The sequence below is a fragment of the Ovis canadensis genome, chromosome 13 (genome assembly GCF_042477335.2).
Source record: "Ovis canadensis isolate MfBH-ARS-UI-01 breed Bighorn chromosome 13, ARS-UI_OviCan_v2, whole genome shotgun sequence".
In the NCBI taxonomy this organism is placed as follows: Eukaryota; Metazoa; Chordata; class Mammalia; order Artiodactyla; family Bovidae; genus Ovis; species Ovis canadensis.
In genome coordinates, this window is record NC_091257.1 from 42,640,103 (window position 1) to 42,649,583 (window position 9,481).

The window sequence follows — 9,481 nt, forward strand, 5'->3', positions numbered from 1 at the left end:
AGTTTCCCCAGAGGTGAGCCAGTGGTCAAACCACAGGGTCCAGTCACAAAGTCCCCGGAATCAGTGCTGAGCTGTGTGCAAGAAAATGAAATTGAAAGTGTTAGTCTCTCACTCATGTCCAACTCTCTGCAACTCCATGTACTGTAGCCCACCAGGCTCCTCTATCCATGGAATTCTCCAGGCAAGAACACTGGAGTCGGTAGCCATTCCTTTCTCCAGGTAATCTTCCTGACCCAGGGATTGAACCCAGGTCTCCTGCATTGCAGGCAGATTCTTTATTGTCTGAGCCACCAGAAATGATTAGCCTAACTCCCTGCTTGGGACTGACTTGAACAGCCATGAAGTTAAGGCAGGGGTGTGTTATACATAGGTAGGTGGGGCTCCATTAGGGTGCTCCTTTCTAAATCTTTCTAAGAGAGGAGACACCTAAAAATACCTAAACGATGTTAAATATGGTCTTTTAATGCATTATTCCAATGACACAGTAGCAGGAACTGAAGACCCTGACACAGTTCATTTCAGTTCACTTACTCAGTCGTGTCTGACTCTGTGACCCCATGGACTGCAGCAAGTCAGGCCTCCCTATCCATCATCAACTCCCGGAGCTTACTCAAACTCATGTCCATTGAGTCAGTGATGCCATCCAACCATCTCATCCTCTGTTTTCCCCTTCTCCTCCCACCTTCAATCTTTCCCAGCATCATGGTCTTCACTAATGAGTCAGTTCTTTGCATCAGGTGGCCAAAGTATTGGAGTTTCAGCTTCAGAAACAGTCCTTCCAATGAATATTCAGGACTAATTTTCTTTAGGATGGACTGGTTGGATCTCCTTGCTGTCCAAGGGACTCAAGAGTCTTCAACACCACAGTTGAAAAGCATCAATTCTTCGGCACTCAGCTTTCTTTATAGTCCTGCTGTCACACCCATACATGACTACTGGAAAAACCAAAGCTTTGACTAGATGGACCTTTGTTGGCAAAGTAATGTCTCTGCTTTTTGGTATGCTGTCTAGGCTTACTGAGCTTGGCCCCATCCATCAGAACAAGACCCAGTTTCCCCCCCTGTCAGTCTCTCCCCTAAGGAAGCTTCCATAACCCTCTTATCCTTCTCCTCATCAGAGGGAAGACAAAATGAAAACCACAATCACAGAAAACTAACCAAACTGATCACATGGACCACAGCCTTGTCTAACTCAATGAAACTATGACCCATGCCATGCAGAGCCACTCAAGACGGACGGGTCATGGTGGAGAGTTCTGACAATACATGGTCCACTGGAGAATGGCAACCCACCTCAGTACTGTTGCCTTGAGAACCCCATGAACAGTATGAAAAGGCAAAAAAAAACCAGGACACTGAAAGATGAACTCCCCAGGTCGGTAGGTGCCCAATATGCTACTGGAGATCAGTGGAGAAATAACTCCAGAAAGAATGAACAGATGGAGCCAAAGAAAAAGCAAAACACAGTTGTAGATGTGACTGGTGATGGAAGTAAACTCCAATGCTATAAAAGGCAGTATTGCATCAGTTCAGTTCAGTCACTCAGTCGTGTCCGACTGTTTACGACCCCATGAACTGCAGCACGTCAGGCCTCCCTGTCCATCACCAACTCCCAGAGTTCATCCAAACCCATATCCATTGAGTCAGTGATGCCATCCAACCATCTCATCCTCGGTCGTCTCCTTCTCCTCCTGCCATCAATCTTTCCCAGCATCAGGGTCTTTTCAAATGAGTCAGCTCTTCACATCAGGTGGCCAAAGTATTGGAATTTTAGCATCAGCATCAGTCCTTCCAATGAATATTCAGGACTGATTTCCTTTAGGATGGACTGGTTGGATCTCCAGACCTGGAATGTTAGGTCCATGAATCAAGGCAAATTGGAAGTGGTCAAACAGAAGATAGCAAGAGTGAACATTGACATTTTAGGAATCAGCGAACTAAAATGGTTTCAGCAAACTATAAAGGACTGGAATGAGTGAATTTAACTCAGATGACCATTATATCTACTATGGTGGGCAGCAATCCCTTAGAAGAAATAGAGTAGCCATCATAGTCAACAAAACGCAGCCCAAAATGCAGTGCTTGGATGCAGTTTCAAACGCCAGAATGATCTCCATTCGTTTCCAAGGCAAACCATTCAATATCAGAGTAATCTAAGTCTATTCCCCAACCAGTAATGCTGAAGAAGTTGAAGTTAAATGGTTCTGTGAAGACCTAAAAGACCTTATAGAGCTAACACCCAAAAAAGATTTCCTTTTCATTACAGGAGTCAGGAATGCAAAAGTAAGAAGTCAAGAAAAACATGGAGTAACAGGCAAATTTGGCCTTGGAGAGAAAATGAAGCAGGGCAAAGGCTCATAGAGTTTTGCCAAGAGAAAGCACTGGTCATAGCAAACACCCTCTTCCAACAACACAAGAGAAGACTCTACACATGAACATCACCAGATGGTCAATACTGAAATCAGATTGATTATATTCTTTGCAGCCGAAGATGGAGAAGGTCTCTACGGTCAGCAAAAACAAGACGAGGAGCTGACTGTGGCTCAGATCATGAACTTCTTATTGCCAAATTCAGACTTAAATTGAAGAAAGTAGGGAAAAACCACTAGACCATTCAAGTATGACCTAAATCAAATCCCTTACAATTATATAGTGGAAGTGACAAATAGATTCAAGGGATTCGATCTGATAGAGTGCCTGAAGAACTATGGATGGAGGTTCATGACATTGTACAGGGAGCAGTGATCAAGACCTTCCCCAAGGAGAGCCCGACTGCTGGTATTCAAATCGTGAATTCTCCATTATGTAGCTGTGTTCAGTTCAGTTCAGTTGCTCAGTCGTGTCCGACTCTTTGTGACCCCATGAATCGCAGCACACCAGGCCTCCCTGTCCATCACCAACTCCCGGAGTTCACTCAGACTCATGTCCATCGAGTCAGTGATGCCATCCAGCCATCTCATCCTCTGTCGTCCCCTTTTCCTCCTGCCCCCAATCCCTCCCAGCATCAGAGTCTTTTCCAATGAGTCAACACTCCGCACGAGGTGGCCAAAATACTGGAGTTTCAGCTTTAGCACCATTCCTTCCAAAGAAATGCCAGGGTTCATCTCCTTCAGAATGGACTGGTTGAATCTCCTTGCAGAGTCTTCTCCAACACCACAGTTCAAAAGCATCAATTCTTCAGCGCTCAGCTTTCTTCACAGTCCAACTCTCACATCCATACATGACTACTGGAAAAACCATAGCCTTGACTAGGCAGACCTTGGTCGGCAAAGTAATGTCTCTGCTTTTGAATATGCTATCTAGGTTGGTCATAACTTTTCTTCCAAGGAGTAAGCGTCTTTTAATTTCATGGCTGCAGTCACCATCTGCAGTGATTTTGGAGCCCCCCAAAATAAAGTCTGACACTGTTTCCACAGTTTCCCCATCTATTTCCCATGAAGTGATGGTACTGGATGCCATGATCTTTGTTTTGTGAATGTTGAGCTTTAAGCCAACTTTTTCACTCTCCACTTTCACTTTCATGAAGAGGCTTTTTAGTTCCTCTTCACTTTCTGCCATCAGGGTGGTGTCATCTGCATATCTGAGGTTATTGACATTTCTCATGGCAATCTTGATTCCAGCTTGTGTTTCTTCCGGTACAGCGTTTCTCATGATTTACTCTGCATATAAGTTACATAAGCAGGGTTACAATATACAGCCTTGACATACTCCTTTTCCTATTTGAAATCAGTCTGTTGTTCCATGTCCAGTTCTAACTGTTGCTTCCTGACCTGCACACAGTAGCTGTGTTACCTTAGGTCAAACTACTTATGCTCTCTTTGCCTGAGTTGTGTCTTTTGTAAAATGGGGTGATTGTATTTACACTATGAGAATCATTATTAGAATTGAAAGTATCAAAACAGTTATGCACTTTCAATGGTGCTTGGCATGGAGTAAGGCAAAATCCAAGTGTTAGCTGCTGCTGCTGCTGCTGCTAAGTCATTTCAGTCATGTCCAACTCTGTGCAACGCCATAGATGGCAGTACACCAGGCTCCTCTGTCCTTGGGATTCTCCAGGCAAGAAGAGTAATATATAGCAGTAGAAGTGTTAGCTACTACTGCTCTATATTACTCCAAAATAATTGACTGCCAATGTGCCCCCATATGTGGGGCCTAGGGTGCTGAGTGGCCAAAGGCTCTAACAAGTCCTAAAGCTGAAAAATCTGCTCTTGTTTAACATTCAGTCGACCATGCCATCTTTATACCCCAGGGATAAGGGAAGGAGTCAGCAGTTAAATTGCTCAGTTGCTCCTGCACCCCATCCTATAACCCTGTGACCAAGCAGCAGGCTGATACATTGTGAAGCTCTGTCTGATTCAGTGTCACACCAGCCACCTGGCTCCCTTTCCTTCCCAGGCTTCCCTCTCCTCTCTCACTCTCCTATCCTGGGGGTGCTCTCCATAGCAGAGTCAGTGCAGGAGGTTTTGCCTCCAGCTCTGAGGCTTAAGGAATCGGGGCTCACATAGACATTTACTGTCACACATTCTCTGAGTTCTTCCAAGGAAAATAAACTACATCCATGATCTTCTTTGTGATTATGAATAAAGAAGACTTTATTACCTCTCCTTGCTATTCTTTTTAACTCTGCATTCAGATGGGTTTATCTTTCCCTTTCTCCTTTGCCTTTTGCTTCTCTTCTTGTCTCAGCTATTTGCAAGGCCTTCTCAGACAACCATTTTCCCTGTTGCATTTCTTTCTCTTGGGGATTGTTTTGGAAATGGTTTTGGTCGCACATCCTGTACAATGTTACGAACCTCTGTCCATGGTAGTTCTGGCACTCTTTCTATGGGATCTAATACTTTGAATCTATTCATCACTTCCACTAGATAGTCATAAAGGATTTGATGTAAGTCATACATAAATAGCCTAGTGGTTTGGCCTGCCTTCTTCAGTTTAAGTCTGAATTTTGCAATAAAGAGCTCATTATCTGAGCCACAGTCACCTCCGGATCTTGCTTTTGCACAATGTACATAGCTTTTCCAAAGAATATTCTCAATCTGATTTCAGTATTGACGCCTGGTGACGTCCATATGTAGAGTCTTCTCTTGTGTTGTTGCAAGAGGGTGTTTGCTATGACCAGAGCGTTCTCTTCACAAAACTCTGTTAGCCTTTGCCCTGCTTCATTTTCTACTCCAAGGCCAAACTTGGCTGTTACTCCAGGTGTTTCTTGACTTCCTTGTTTTGCATTCCAATCCACTGTGATGAAAAGGACATTTTTTTTTTTTTTGGTTTGTTAGTTCTTGCAGGTCTGAAAGGTCTTTTAGGTCTTCATAAAACTTTTCAGCTTTAGCTTCTTTGGCATTTGTGGCAGAGTTTCGAAGAATAGCAAGGAGAGATAAGAAAGCCTTCTTAAGTGAACAATGCAAAGCAATAGAAAAAACAATAGAATGTGAAAGACTAGAGATCGCTACAAGAAAATTAGAGACCTCTACCAGAAAATTCCAGCTGAGTTATTTGAAATCCTGAAAGATGATACTGTTTAAGTGCTGCACTCAACATACTAGCAAATTTGGAAAGCTCAGCAGTGGCTATAGGACTAGAAAAGGTCAGTTTTCACTCTAATCCCAAAGAAGGGCAATGCTTCAAGGAATGTTCAAACTTCTGTACAATTGTGCTCATTTCACATGCTAGCAAGGTAATGTTCAAAACCCTTCAAGCTAGGCTTCAACAGTACATGAATTGAGAACATCCAGACGTACAATCTCAGTTTAGAAAAGGCCAGAGGAACCAGAGATCAAATTGCCAACATCTGTTGGATCATAGCAAAACCAAGAGAATCCCAGAAAACTGTCTACTTCTGCTTCATTGACTATGCTAAACCCTTTGACTGTGTGGATCACAACAAACTGTGGAAAATTCATGTAGAGATGGGAATACCAAACCACCTTACTTGCCTCCTGAGAAACCTGTATGCAGGTCAAGAAGCAACAGTTAGAACCAGACATGGGACAATGGACTGGTTCATAATTGGAAAAATAGTACCTCAAGGCTGTATTTTGTCGCCCTGCTTATTTAACTTCTATGCAAAGTACATCATGTGAAATGCCAGGCTGGATGAATCACAACCTGGAACCAGTACTGCCGGGAGAAATATCCATAGCCTAAGATATGCAGATGACACCACGCTAAAGGCACAAAGCGAAGAGGAACTAAAGAGCCTCTTGATGAAGGTGAAAGAGAAGAATGAAAAAGCTGGCTTAATAGTCAACATTCAAAAAACTAAGATCATGGCATCCAGTCCCATCACGTCATGACAGATAGATGGGGAGAAAATGGAGACAGTGACAGACTTTATTTTCTTGAGTTCCAAAGTCACTGCAGACAGTGACTACAGCCATGAAATTAAAAGATGCTTGCTCCTTAGAAGAAAAGCTATGACAAACCTAGACAGCATACTAAAAAGCAGAGATATCACTTTGCTGACAAAGTTCCATATAGTCAAAGCTATGGTTTCTCCAGTAGTCATGTGTGGATGTGAGAGTTGGACCATAAAGATGGCTGAAAGAATTGATGCTTTTGAACTATGGTGCTGGAGAAAACTCTTGATAGTGACTTGGACAGCAAGGAGTTCAAACCAGTCAATCCTGAAGGAAATCAACCCTGAATATTGATTGGAAGGAGTGATGCTGAAGCTGAAGCTCCAAAAATTTGGCCACCTGATGTGAAGAGCTGACTCATCAGAAAAGGCCCTCATGCTGGGAAAGATTGAGGGCAGGAGGAGAAGTGGCAGTAGAGGATGAGACGGTTGGATGGCATCACTGATTCAGTGGACATGAGTTTGAGCAAACTCAGGGAGATAGTGAAGGACAGAGAAGCCTGGTATGCTGCAGTCCATGGGATGGCAAAGACTTAGACATGACTGAGTGACTAAACAACAACAAATGAGTAAAGACCATCAGCAGATATTCTGAGTGTGGTGTGATAGAAAGCAGGAATTAGAACTCCTGAGCCTTCGAGTCTCATCTCTTATTCAAACCAACTGACTTACTGTTCAGAGAGGGGATTGCCAAAAAATGGAGCAAAACCTATTTATCTTTCATCTCCCATGTGTGAGAGTTAATAAACATTGGAACTAACTCATTGAATGCCTGCTACACTGTATGATCTCTTTGATATCTATCACAAGCTAGATAGTTTTACCCTCTAATAAAGTCCGTGTTCTTTGAGGCCTTTTGTTCTGGAGAGAAGACACAAAGTCATTGATGCAGAGAGACAGAAATTAAGTCTTTTAGTATATTCTTTTGGCCCCTAGCTCCTTCTTTTTGCTAAAGATACCTCCACACTCCATCCTTGCCACAATTTTTAAAAATTGTCTCAGATGAGTAACAAAGGGCCAGTGTTCTGTCTCCACCTCTGCAGCTACCAGGTGGTGGCATGTTACTCACATTCTGTCCCCAGAGCTTGCCCCAGCTCTTGGCTCCAGAGCAAGGGCCTCAGGGTCAGGGGTGGGGGTGGGAAGGGTCACAGTCATGGCTTTGGCCACCGGCCCAGCCTGCCCTTCCCATATGTCTCAGAGCCCCGAAGAGCCTGCCAACATGGCACACATTTGTTACCCGTGGTTGGGATCTGTGTCTGATGTTTGTAGTCAAGATTTTTGATGGATTCAGTTCAGTTCAGTTCAGTTCAGTCTCTCAGTCGTGTCTGACTCTTCGCGACGCATGAACTGCAGCAAGGCAGGCTTCCCTGTCCATTACCAATTCCCAGAGACTGCTCAAACTCATGTCCATCGAGTTGGTGATGCCATCCAACCATCTTATCCTCTAAATTGTCCCCTTCTCCTCCTGCCTTCCGTCTTTCCCAGCATCAGGGTCTTTTCCAATGGGTCAGCTTTATGCAACAGGTGCCCAAGGAATTGGAGCTTCAGCTTCAGCGTCAGTCCTTCCAATGAATATTCAGGATTAATATCCCTTAGGATGGACTGGCTGGATCTCCTTGCAGTCCAAGGGACTCTCAAGAGTCTTCTCCAACACCACAGTTCAAAAGCATCAATTCTTTGGCGCTCAGCTTTCTTTACAGTTCAACTCTCACACCCATCCATGACTACTGGAAAAAAATAGTTTTGATTAGACAGCACGTTTTGGTGGATACTGATATTTATATCTAAGTGGAATCTGTGACTATATCAGCATCTCCACCACACATCAAACAACTCCTTTCTGGGATATAGACTCTCAGGGATGTCCCAGACTTAATTAAGTTTAACAGGCCACATCAAGGAAAAAGATGAGGATGATAACTAAACTTACTGTGGGGTAGTCATTTCTCAGTATATACATAAATCATCATTATGTTGTACACCTGAGACTGTTACAATACTATATGTCCATTATTTCTCAATTTAAAAAGATAAAATTACATTATTACAAAGAAAAGAGAGAAACAGAAGCAGCCGTCCAGCACATGTGGAAGCAAGTCATCCTCTCACTGGGCAGGGCTAGACTCCTTGGCACCTCTTTGTCCTGAAGAAGCAGTGAGATGTGGGCACCCCACACACAGCTCACACCGGGCCAAGTGCTTCTTACCAAAGTGCAAAGGACTTGTTGCTCTACTGACTCCATGTATCAGGATCAGGTGAGCAAATGGGAGCCAGGGCAATGTGGCATACCACCCTGGTTTGTAAATAGAATGTTACGGGGCCATGGCCAATGCCTGTTCCCATAATAGTTGACTCTGGCAGCGTCCCTGAGTTGTTGCAATAGACAGTAAAGCCAATGAAGCCAAAAGTATTTACCAAAAAAGGATCACTGACTCCTAACCTAGAACAGGAGAAGGCAATGGCACCCCACTCCAGTACTCTTGCCTGGAAAATCCTATGGATGGAGGAGCCTGGTAGGCTGCAGTCCATGGGGTCGTTAAGAGTCGGATACGACTGAGTGACTTCATTTTCACTTTTCACTTTCATGCATTGGAGATGCAAATGGCAACCCACTCCAGTGTTCTTGCCTGGAGAATCCCAGGGACAGGGGAGCCTGGTGGGCTGCTGTCTATGGCATCGCACAGAGTCAAACACGACTGAAGTGACTTCGCAGCAACCTAGAACAGAAATCCCCGGAAGGGCAGAGAGAGTTTGGAAATAAGCCAGTCACAAAAAGAAAAATACTGTATACCTCCTCCTATATGAGGAATCTGGAATAGTCAAATTCTTAGTGATAAAAGGAAGACTACTGGCAACATGGGTTGGGGGTGGGGGCGGGTTGCCGGGGTCCAGCCCCAGTGGATCCAGGGTAATTCAGAGGGGAGATAGGATCAGCGTCCTAGGAAAAAACTTATTTAATTACAGATATAAAGAGAGATTAGAAAAGGATAGTGTAGTAGGAAAATTAGTGGAGAAAAAGAGGCTGAATAACTTGGTTTACATGGGATACCAATAAAGCTTCGAGACAAGAAGCTTGCACCACTTACACAGGCTACAGGCATCTTTCTGTTCTCCCGAAGGAAAGGAG